The 12,390-nt window shown below is 32.6% G+C and overlaps 1 long non-coding RNA gene across 2 annotated transcripts; it reads left to right on the top strand.

Annotated features, from left to right (window-relative positions):
• Nucleotides 1–360: 360 nt before the first annotated feature.
• On the top strand, nucleotides 361–8,183 carry LOC136985590 (uncharacterized). Of its 2 annotated transcripts, none has more exons than XR_010882362.1 (2): nucleotides 361–4,253; nucleotides 7,352–8,183. It is a non-coding gene; the product is annotated as an uncharacterized lncRNA (long non-coding RNA). The 2 variants fall into 2 exon arrangements; XR_010882363.1 differs by lacking the exon at nucleotides 361–4,253 and adding an exon at nucleotides 5,372–6,140.
• The last annotated feature ends 4,207 nt before the right edge of the window (nucleotides 8,184–12,390 follow it).

Raw genomic sequence — 12,390 nt, 5'->3', positions numbered from 1 at the left:
ATTTAAATTTATTCAATAAATTAAAATAATTAAATTCAATGAAGGGAATTTCAATTATATTTTGTTTTAAGTTAATGTCTGCTTATAAAAGATACAATTATAATGAAATAATGAACTAGAAAGACAATCATTCACTGTATGACAGCTTTGATTTCCTAGAGATATTTGTATATATTTTTTTTTTCTTTTTACATTTTAAAATCTTGATAAAATATTTAAATAATTAAATTTATAATTAGCTTTTGATATGGCATATCCACTTTTAAATATAAGTTTATGTACTTTTACACATTTACATTTATAAATCTACATTAATTTACTAAAAGGGGTACATATGTAATGAATTTACTTGATTATATATATCTGTTAAGATCAAACCTAACTGTATTTTTTATTTTAAAAAAATAATAACCAAGAAAGGAATTTATATAGAAATGTTTTGATTTTAACACGCTATAACTTCATAGAATCACTGTTGATTCACCAGAAACCTGTTTACTGCTTACTTCTAAAGGATTCTTATATTAAACAATTTACAAAAAGCCTACATATCTACGATTTAAACGAGGTACAAGTAGATAATTTCAATCGCAGCATCGAAAATAATAGCATTTATGCCCCTGTAAACTTTCAGGTGCTGTCAATATTTCACCGAACACTCGATGATCAATTAGAATAGAACCACACCTGAGTTTATTGAACCTGGTTCTCGTGACAACCACAAATTTAATTGAAGAGACGTCGCACACGAGGTCGTCACAGTTGACACGGAAACAATTGTGGCCCGGCTTACAATCAATAGATAGAGCAACATAAAATGTATGTGGCAGACAGGATACGCCGGCCAAGCTGCATCACCTATGACTTTACCGGGTCATTTCCTTTTTCTTGGGCCGAATCGATGATGTTAATGTTAAGTAACGTGTCAATAGATTTAATCGATAACAGGATAGAGTCATTTAATTACTAAACTTATACAATTAAGCGAAGGAAAAAGGGCATAAACCTCTACCAATCTTTTGAAGAATCTTCTAAATTCTAATTTAAAGTATCACTTCTTTTTTCTTATATTTATTAAACCTTGGAAATATCTAGTTAAATCTTATTATTTTAATTTACTAGCTCTAATTATCTTCGAGTCATTTCGGAAAATTGTTTACCTGCAACAGGTAGAGAGTAGCATCATGCTAATTTTACTCCAAACAATAATAGAACTAATTAAACATTCTTATATTAACTTAATTAAATTTTATAACTATTTCGAAATTTAAATTAGCGGGGTCGAGTTATATTTGTGAAAATTTACTAGCCTCGGGTTCTAGACGGAGATGAATATGATATTAATTCTTCGTTAGGAGTAGAGTTTTATACATAAAAATTAGATTTTTTTTTTTTTGGTGCAGTTTCTTCTTCTTCTCTATTTAAAGCCATCATAACAATCGAGTATATGATTTTTCATTTGATATATCGATCGATGCAAAAGCTTAGATGTGATCTGTTCGAGTTATATCTGCACGAACTTAACAAGATTTTCTTGTCTGCAACATTTTGTCGTCTTTAAGTATACATGGATGAACAGCACATCTGTTTCCGTGATGGACATTCTAACCAATCTGATATGGCAGAAACAAATGACATTCTTGGGCTGTTTCTCTCTATTACTTCTACCCATAAACGTGTATTTTTTCAGAATAAAATAACTCTAGACAGGCTATAAGAATACCTAAAAGATTTCTAAACCTTCAAAGCTATCGAATTAATAAATATATATTTTAAAAATATTCAAATTCTTTCTTCTCAAATAACAAAAGAAACATATTTTCTAGATATATTTTATTGTGTTTTGTATTTCTGACCTCTTAAACTTGTCTACTATAGTAAGAAATTGTAAAAATTCGACGATTTAGAGAGACGAATGTCACCATCTACAAAGTCCTGTAAAGAATATTCAGCTTGTGTTGTTTTACATGGAAACAACATCTGTGTTATATACGTTCTTTGAGGTAATATTTCAAAGGAGAAAAGGTGCACCATCTGGGAGACGGGACTAACCTGTTATCGCTGGTCACAGAACACGTGAAATATGGACATAGTATGTGCATAATATGGCATTTTGCTACCACTTCCTAGCCTCTAGCAATCATTTTGAATTATCAAGAGGGGCAGGGACACATCATATATCATGTATGGTCAGAAAAAGCTGACCGATGATAGAAAAAAATAGAGCAGTGCAAGCATTATATTCGGTAAAAAGAACTGCGCTATGTCGAGTATAGAAAAGAGGAGAAGTAAGGGGAAAAAAACCCTGCTTAAATCTAGAATAAATTGAATTTTTATATTAAACTTTATCTCGATATTCAAATACGTTACTACTTCTTCTCGTAAACAAAAAAATAATAATTATTAATGCGTTTCATAAGCTTCACCAGCAATTCTAGAGATGGATAAAGGGAAAATAAATTTTGCTGCAGCTAAGAAGGTTTGAAAAGATATCGAAAAAGTCCCCCTTTCTATCACTACACGACAGAATTATAACCCGACTATGCAAAAAGTATCTTTTACTGAGAGTAAAGACATAAAATTGGAAGAAATACACCACATCAAATGTGTCTTAAAGAAAGACGTATATGAAATATATTATTGAGAAAAATTCGGGTTTTTTTTCACTAAGAAAAAGTCAGTGAACATTACGGAAATTGCATTCTCCTTGGATATTACAGTAGAAATAAGGGTCGAGTTAGTAATATTGTCAGATTATACAATTTCGTTCCATCACCAGAAAGTAGAAAGATGAAAGTAGTGTAGATGCGTGTGCGCCCACGAGAACTTGTGAATTATGCTGAAAAGGATTTACTTTCTAACATTTCCAAAAACTTTGAATTTCTCCCGAGATGTCTAGATTTAAATATTGCATCTGTCGGGTTTTATTTGTATCATTATCATACCTCTCTCTAGCTCTGTCTTCTTTTATACCATTGGCCTAGGTAATTGCATATGGCTAATCAGTACTATCTCCACGAAAACATTCTGCTAGCTAGTCATTATCTTTCATTTGATAATTTTCATGCTCCTGTGGGTACAATTATTGGCCTATCATGTTTGAGAATAATGGTTTTATTGATTTCTACTTTTATATAACAGTTAAACAATTCCTAGACGTGCAAAGGAAGAAGAAATATAATAGGTTAGGTATTTTTTAAAAAGATGGCGGCTACGTATGCAGCTGCACAAGTGGATAACAAACTTTAAAACTCAACAATCTCTTCTTAATAAGTTTACATTCATCGGTAGCATATAAATTCCACTAAAATCGAATCTGTGAAGACCTGAAGACCACAGAACTTCATCAGTTCTGCGATTCTTAAATATTTAATAAAGGAGAGTAATATCGTTCAGCGGAAACAATTTTAATTTCCTTTTAAGTCAATTAAAATCTAATTTACAATTACCGCTCTATTTTATTCTCTTTTAATTACAATTTTAATTAAATTATACAGTTAACAACTTTATAAACTACGATTTCCCAAAGAAGAATTATTTAGACAGTTAGTAATTTTGACGATTCGAAAAAACTTGTAAGATGAACGAAGGATAAGAAAAGCGTAAAAAATACGAATAATTTAACAATGGAGAAATGGGCAAATTCTTTGATAAAATCAGCATAAAAGTCGACATTTCGGCTCTCTACCCCCCTGGCGTGCCAAGGGAATATAACTGTCAAATTACCCTCGGCCTAATTAAACGAACGTAACAGACGTTGCAAATAACAAAGGTGTAATTACCAGTCGTGTTAAAGATCAAACTTTGACGGCCTTGGTGGTTCTGAGAAACGAGGAATCGCCATCTGTCATCAAATACAGCATCGACAGCACAGGTAACCAATTAAAGACGTACTATATGTTGCTAATGAAACGTGTCAGAATAAACTTTTAACAGGAAAAGTGGATACCGCGTCTGCCACATGTAATTACTGAAGTTGACTGTGTACTGCAATACGACACTTCCAACCATTAGTCAGTGTTAGAATTTTGATAAATGTCACTACGCGAAACAAACAGAGTCAGTCCCTCGGCTTGTTATCCAACATACTTTGGTTAAAGGATAAAATTGGACAGAGACCGCAATTAGAAGGCATTCCTCTGACTTGTCGAAATCAAATTCGTCTTGTCTCCAGTACATTTTCTATTTATACTTTCTCGTTTCGAATTGTTATGCAAATGATTTAACACCGATAAAATTGCGACTAGGAAAAGGTGGGTCAAGTTTTATTAAACTACATTCTTGTTAAAGTATACTCGCGAGCAACTGTTTCTGTTTTTCTTTTTCTTTTTTCTTCCACTCTTCTCCTTTCTAAGTGCAGTTTATCGCAATGGCAAGGTCCAATTAGACAATAAAAATAAATCACAAACTAAAGATAAATATTTCTTTTAACAAGAGCAAAACTTTCATGTCGATTTGTTTTTGTCCCATCAATATCAACATATATATTAATGTTAATGCTACAGAAATGCAGATTTTGTATGGGAAAAATAAACAAAATTGTTAGGCATTGGTTTCTGTATATAATTTATATATTTTTAATTAATCGAGGATGTTAAGTCGATGGCAAACACTAACGAAATGAGCTTTGTATCTAAAATGCTTTTAAATGCGTAATAATATTTTAAAATTTCCATAAAGAATTTAATATTCTTTCAATAAAATATAAAAATTTTTATAAATTAAATGTAATATTAAGCAATTTTTTATTTTTATTAAGCAATTCTTCTTATGAAATGTGGCATAAATTTCTCATGAAACCAGTCGCATCACTAATAAGATCTGTAGAAAAATATAAAATATTTCCTTAAATAATAATTTGAAATATATTAAGACACCTTAAAAAGCTCCAATGTTAAATTATAAGTCTACTATTGACTAATTATTAAAGAAAAGTTCTAAATACCCCATACACTTTTTTAAAACAAGAAGAAAATTCTGCATTCTAGTATACGTTAGGTCTGACTAACATAAGCTTCTCACTATAAATATACTGAGTTCGTCTGAATTTCATTAATGTTTAATGAATTTTCATGATGATAGATTTACCTTAGGCTCCATAACTAGATTGACATTAAACAAGTAGATATATAATGTATTGACAGGTTAAAAATGCATTGTTTCATATATATATACAGTAGGCCTAAATAAAAAAAATTAATAAAGATGATAAAATTTATTTACTATAATTTATATTGAAAAAGTTATCACTATTTAAATAAATGGGGGTATTTATCTGTTACGGCAAGCGTAAGGTTAAAGTAGAAAATCCTCATCTTACTGGTGATTTTTGACACAAGTCGAGCGGTTCGCTCTTAAGAGAGTAGGTTTGACATCTTCAAACTAAGAGTAGGATATCGTTACTCTGTTAAGTATATACTTGGGGATATTTCGAAGATGATACCTTTAGCAGGAAGATTGAGAGACAAACGATTCTTCGTCGGCCCGTCTGGATCGATAGAATCCAAGTCCGGCTTGAATCTAAAAGATCGTGAAAAGTTACATTCTGCTGGAAACCAAATAAACATTATCTGCTTGTCTAGGCTATATTAACAAGACTGCACTCAAGAGAGTCACGTAAATACATTTACTGCTAACCCTGTGTGTGGATGCATGGCCGCACACACCAACATGATTTATGTCAGTCAGGCGTGCTAGAAATTTGAAAGATTTGTTCAACAAATTGGATATGTCACTGTGTGTATGTGTGTGACGGTGCACGAAGGCTGGGAAAGAGAAGACTTAAAGGGGAAAAAAAAGCCCTCCCCGACAAAACAGGAAAATGTAAATGTGTGGCAACTGGAAAATGTTGTTGTGGATTAGAAGCTGTAAATTTATTAACATTGCACCTTTGTGACAGAGGTAATGTGTGGTTGAAGCGCAGGCAAAGGCCAAATCCCGGTGTTAACATGTTCTACTTAGAAAGTCAAGTCACCCCCGGTTTTATTCGCAAAATGAAAATATCTGTGAATAAATTGGGAAGATTTAGCACGCACCGCACAAGCTAATATAACGAATATATGTGATGTTAAACAGAACTACTTGACGAAGGGTTCTCTCGCTGCCATTTTATGAGCTTTGTGGTGGATGTTCAGCATTCGGTATGTCAACTAGATTAAGTTCTTGCATTAACTGCTTATTTTTAATAGATTATTTTAAATTTTCTTCTCTAGAATATCAATTACGAGTCATTCCGTACTTCTTTTTTTAATTCACGTTACACTTTGAAATTCTATTATTACTAAACCATTGATATTATTCTTGGATATAATTATCGATTATTCTTTGTTATTCTATCTTTAGAATTATTTAAATTTATGTTATCGAGTAGATGTATATAAGCTTTTAAAGAAGTTGGTTAGATCTTTTCGTGTAGACCTTTTAAATTTAATTATATATATATATATATATATAGCCTATATATACTTTTTTTTACTAATTGCAAAATAATGAATTTATATGGTGAATCGACTTAAAACTGAAGACTATCGTTCAAATATTTACTCTATTAAATATCCAGTTTGTTTGTTTTAGTAAGATTGGTTTTTCAAGTTGGTTTATTGGAGATTTTAGGTTTTATTTATCATTAATTGAACAAAAAAAATTAATTTATATTTTTATCTTCTTTTTAAATGTGATAATTGAGAACGGGTTATCTAATAACTAAAAATATAATTTTTCTTTTCATAAACGTGGAGAGAAATTCACTTTAGAACTTGCCACTAATGTAATTTTTCTTTCCTAGACAGAAGGGCCATTTTTTTAACTACAGAAACGCCAATTGAATTAACAAAAAGCACTTTCACAAGAGACATGGGCCTTTCTAGATTAAATAGAAAGATGATAAGTTTCTAGACTACTGGTAAAAATGAAATTGAGTAATCCAAATTGTACGGATTTATTACATAATCATCTATTTATCAGGCCTAAATGATTCGTTTCATGCAAACGACATTAAAGGAAAATATTAAGATAATATAGGCCCTAAACACTATTATTAAAAATATGCCATTAGTCTAAAATGTTACATCGTAACATTCGCCTATGGCAAGTGCTGAAACGAAAGAAAATTATCACGAAACGGGAAGTCATCAAGGAAAATTTCATTAAAAGCCATAAAAAAAATACAGTATCTGGGTTCTAAATAGAGGTGACCACACACATAGCTGGCGAAAAGACTTTAGATGAAGATTTTCAATGTAAAATTGATCCTATTATCTGTAATAAAATTCCGTACGAATATAGTTTATAAAATGAATAATGCTGGTTACTGTGTAACAATTCGATTTACACTGTATATTTTTATTTACAGAAATTTGCATAAAGTTGCTGGAAACGTGGTTTAGAACCTCACCCAAGAACAAACAGGACGGACAGAAGAGCGAAGAGAAAAAGTAGAAGACCATCAAAAAGCCGATCAATCAAAAGCAGTGCTAAAGTCCTTATTAAACGTCTTATTATAACTATCCCAAAACAGACAATTAAGAGTACACTGTGATCTTCCCACGATGGACTATTATTGGAACGGTACTTGTCAAAATAGTTGATGAACGATCGACATTTTACTAATCATTATCATTATATATATTAGATGGAGCGCTTCAAACGTTGCGAAGGACAAAATATTCAACATAAGTGTGTGTTTAGTTAAAACAGGCTGCAAAAATCACCTGTTTCTTTTTCAGGCTTTGCGCTATCTGTTCTGCATAAATGATAGGGGCTTTATTGTGTCCAATGATAGATGAAGTCAAATTCTCGTGGACATTTTTTGATTTTTACTAAAGAAATTCGTAAAAAAATATAACCAAATCACGTCAAAATTTTTATTAATAAATTATTCTCGTTAAAAATATGAATGTCATGTGTAACGTGTTGGACTAAAAACGTACAAGACACGTTTTTTTAAATTCATTCTAACCACGAATCATCATGATTTACTCTTGTGTCGGCCTGATTCAAAACGTCTCTTTTTTCAAGAATTAAATATCATCTCTTCACCGTGCAATCCAATTTTAACATTGAACATATATTTAACATTTGTCTACGATTGATTATTATAGCATCTAATGGATTGCGGTGTGTTTTTTACTCCTCTACATCAGGTTTGTTAGAGCCATTGTGAGTCATTAATAAGTCTACTCAGGTAGACGACCTTCCGAACGTCACTTTTTTTTATCACTCGCAGTTGATATTCTCGCCTATCATTTAAGTGTAATTAATTTAATGACGAACTTATTCAGCATCTTCTCTTCTATAATATTCTTTAATTAGTCCAATTATGGTGACATATATAAAGAGATAGACAAAACTAATGTGCACTTTTCTATCTTCACCTCTTTCCACACACAAGCTTGATAACGGATGGTTCAATAAATTTATTACCTTTTTTTATAGACTAAAACATTCTCAAAGCTTGCACAAGCATCAAATCACTTTAATTATATATGTATATGTATATAAATTAAAGTCGGAGATCATAAATAAAAGTCTAAATAGTAAAAATATTCAATTAAATTTTCATTAATTAATCTTAACGGGAGAAAATGAAAGGAAAAGTGATATAACGGAGTGTATTGATATAAGCATGTAAGACAGAATCGAAGCCACTAAGCAGAATAGAAGGGAGAATAAAGGGAGGACACGACATGTCTGATAGATTCAATAAAACACGAACAACCTCTGCGATTCACCGGACCGAACTGTTTTCCATTATCTGCAGTGGTTAGCATGTAATAAGGTGACTTCAGTCTCATTATAAGAGCAGCTGCTGTATTGCTTACACAGCTACAGTTGGTAGCTCACTTCATCCACCTCAGTAGAGAGGACATCAGTATTAATCTGCACCGGCAAAGAATGTAGTTGGCCTAAACGTCATTAGAAATCCAACACGGTCTGATGCAGTCTGACACCAAAAACGTATAATAGCTTAATTTCCTGGCCAAATATCTGACCTGCGACTTCTAGTTTCCGTGCCGAGTTTTTTTTCTTCCTTTTTTTTATGTACCAGGTGTTGTCCATTACACCGGCTGGAAAATTATAATAATGACTTTCGTGCAATTAACACAATGTAACTGTTTCCAGTATTGCATTGTGTGGTTTATCAAACACCTGTTTGTGGAACGGTTACAAGTAGAAGTGTTGCAGATTGTCGGTTGGCCTCTCTGTTAAGTTATTGCGCCATCCGGTGTGGTAAACCTAGTCGAATTTTGCGTGTACCAGGTATTTATACGGGGCGAAAAAACCTAGTTCTATCACAAGTTTCCATTTATTAATAATAGAAACATTTCTATTGATTTTTTAAAATTAACTCTAAGAATTATCGTTTTAAACATTTTATAAAAAAATCATTCTTTTCTTGAAAATATCAGGCAAGTTGGCTTAAGTAAATAGATTTTCATGGCCTTATCGGCTTAAATCAGTACATTTTAAAAGTAATTTATTGTATTTAAAAACTATGTTCAACATAAATAGATTCGTATGTAGGTTCTCCGTACGAATTTTTAATTAAATGTTTAAAGTGATAATTTAAATTTTTATTGGTTATATTGGAAGTAAAACAATTGGGATTTTTATTGGGAACTATTAGGCCAAAATTAGTTTAATGTTTATTCTATCTAACAAGCTTATGTCGAGGATTTTCATTGGATCTAGTAGACTTAACTTTTGCTAGATTTTCGTTGGGACTAATAAGCTCAAAACGTTGGCTTTTCTTTGTGACTAATGGACTTAAATCAATGGATTTTCTAGGTCCCAATGAGCTGAAATCGCTGGATTTTTATTGGCCTTAATAACTTTAAGAAGATTGATTTTCGTTGCACCCAATTATGCGGTTTGACTAGACTTTCTATGACGTCACCGGTGTCGTTACTATTCCTACGCGACGTTATAAAACATCTTATAAAACGTATAAAATCGATTTATATTATTCGCAGAACAATTTATAAAAGTAATTTAAGACATCTCTACGATAATTATCGATACAAAACGATCGTTAATATCGTAAGTTTTTCCTATATTAAAATAGGAAATTATCATTTGATCAACCCTTTACAAGCGCAAAACACTTCATATTTTTTATTATTATTATTTTCGATTAGGTGGTGAAGGAGATTGAAATTATCGCGTGAGTATCATGAATAGCATTGTTGAATGACGATGTTTACAAGAGAACCACACCATTCTGTGGATACCCTAAGGGTCTAGACGGGGTCTCCAGAGATACCGTTTATAATCCAACCTTCGTTTTCAGTAATGTCAGGATATCAGTTCCTTTTGTGTCTTCCATGTTCCATCACAAATATTTGTCAAGTTTGAACAGACGTCTGTGACGTCAAATTCAACGTCGTTTGTCAAATGGAGAAGCACAAAGGTCATTCTATTAGGAATAGTTTAAAAGAGGAGGCGATAAAGAGGAAGATGTAAAATGGAATACTTATCACTTCAGTTGTAAAGGAGAAGCGCTGTCGGGCCCGCGGCCCTGTATAAGTCAATACGTCCGGCCCAAACCGGATAATAGGGTTATTAGGGCTGGCGGATTTATCAAGGATGAGAGTATTTATATCCGTCTCTACCATTTTGAAAATATATTATAAATTTCGGGGGTCGAAAATGTTATCTATTCTATCTTGCTACAGATAAACTTTATTCGTCTTACGATGTAGTACGATTTATTTAATAAACTTATTCTTGGTGGAAAAAATGCATAAAATCATCGTTGGCTAAATTCGTTAACTGCTAAAACAGGCAAAACTTCATACATACAAACTGCTTGGAAATAAGACCCGACTTCGTTCGGAACTTGATGGACAGAATCCAATTACCAAAGGCCTCATACCATCAGTAACGCAGTGCAGTGTGGGACCGTTTCACGCCCCATAAACCAAAGCCCCGACCACGAAAAGTAGATCAAAGCCCAAAATCGCTTCAGGTTGTTAGTGCTCCTCTGATCCTAACTGTCTCCCCCTAAACCAATAAGAGGCTTCTCTTCCAACCCAGAATCCTTTGTAGTGAGTCATGTGACTGACCTCTTAATCTTCTGTTCAAGTCCCCCCTCTTTCGTTCGACTTGTAATTTGTTATGTGCCCGTTCGTCTATACGCATTTGCTGATTACTAACTTTTTAACAAAATTAGTTTTGATTTTTATATCTTGCCATACTTAAATGTATATATAGTATATACAGATATGTAACAAGCTTTATTATCAAAAACAGAAGAATGTAAAAATTCTCTTATTAGAAATCTATAAAATTCGAGTGATGGTTGGCGAAATGAAAATTAATTGTTTTGGGGAATTGGTCGAAGATAGGGACGTGATTCTTTCCATTTCAGCATCTAAAAAGTTGGAATAAATCATTAAACATCATCATTATCATTAACCATTTGTGTGATGCTGCGGGAAAAAAATCGACTGAAGTCTACCACTTGAAGTATTTTTAATTAATTCTCGAGTATGCTACTTCCATGTGATTCAGAGAATTTACACGTTATCCTCTTTACGTTCAATACTCGTAGGGATAATAAGGCAATCCTATAATAAATTAATAACAGAATAAACACGTTTGCAACAATCAAAAACAAACCAGATTACCTTTAATTAATCTTATCTAATTAAGAAAAACTTTCGGATCATTATTTTCCATTCTTTGTACTTCTTTTAAAAGTTCAAAAGATGAAAGTTATTTGATAAATTTAACCATCATAAGGATTACTGTTAATGCAGTAGAAAAAGTCAAAGGTTTTAATCAGGTAAAGATGCAGACAGATTCGTCTGTCGGCGTTACAGTAGCTTTACCAACTTTGAATTCCCCTCTAATCGTATTAGAGTAGAAGGCGGTGCGAAGCTTCCACTCTTCATAGACGCACTAATGTAGGGTTAAGAGAGGTCATCCTATGTACCTTAACAGCACGGGATGTACAAAGAGAAGTGAACCAATCGGAAAATGGCAACTATTAAGACCGAGTCCAGTTTACAGCATTACATGCGAACATATGGTGAAGAATAGGAAATTGTCCGGTTTGTTATAACCTAGTGTGAAAAACTCTCCTTCAAATCGCAGTTTTATATATGTTTTTTAAGGGTGTTTGTATGTGCGTGCGGACACCTGCCCATTTCGCACTATGGTAAATAGAAATAGGGATTTTTCTATAGAACAATCATGTGAGAATATCACACTCTACAATTGGCTGACTGATTCAATTTTGTTCCCCTACCTGTAGTAACATATCCCCAATACTTCTCAATGGCAATCGTTCTGACAATTGGCTCATGTAAGAGTGCTATGACACGTTGAGGACCCTTATACCGGGAGGAGGTACGGCAGCAATTAAAGGGGATTAGATCAAACCGCACA

This window comes from Centruroides vittatus, unplaced genomic scaffold, assembly GCF_030686945.1.
Source record: "Centruroides vittatus isolate TY-2023 unplaced genomic scaffold, ASM3068694v2 contig_971, whole genome shotgun sequence".
Taxonomy (NCBI): Eukaryota; Metazoa; Arthropoda; class Arachnida; order Scorpiones; family Buthidae; genus Centruroides; species Centruroides vittatus.
This window is presented reverse-complemented; position numbering and strand designations above follow the sequence as displayed.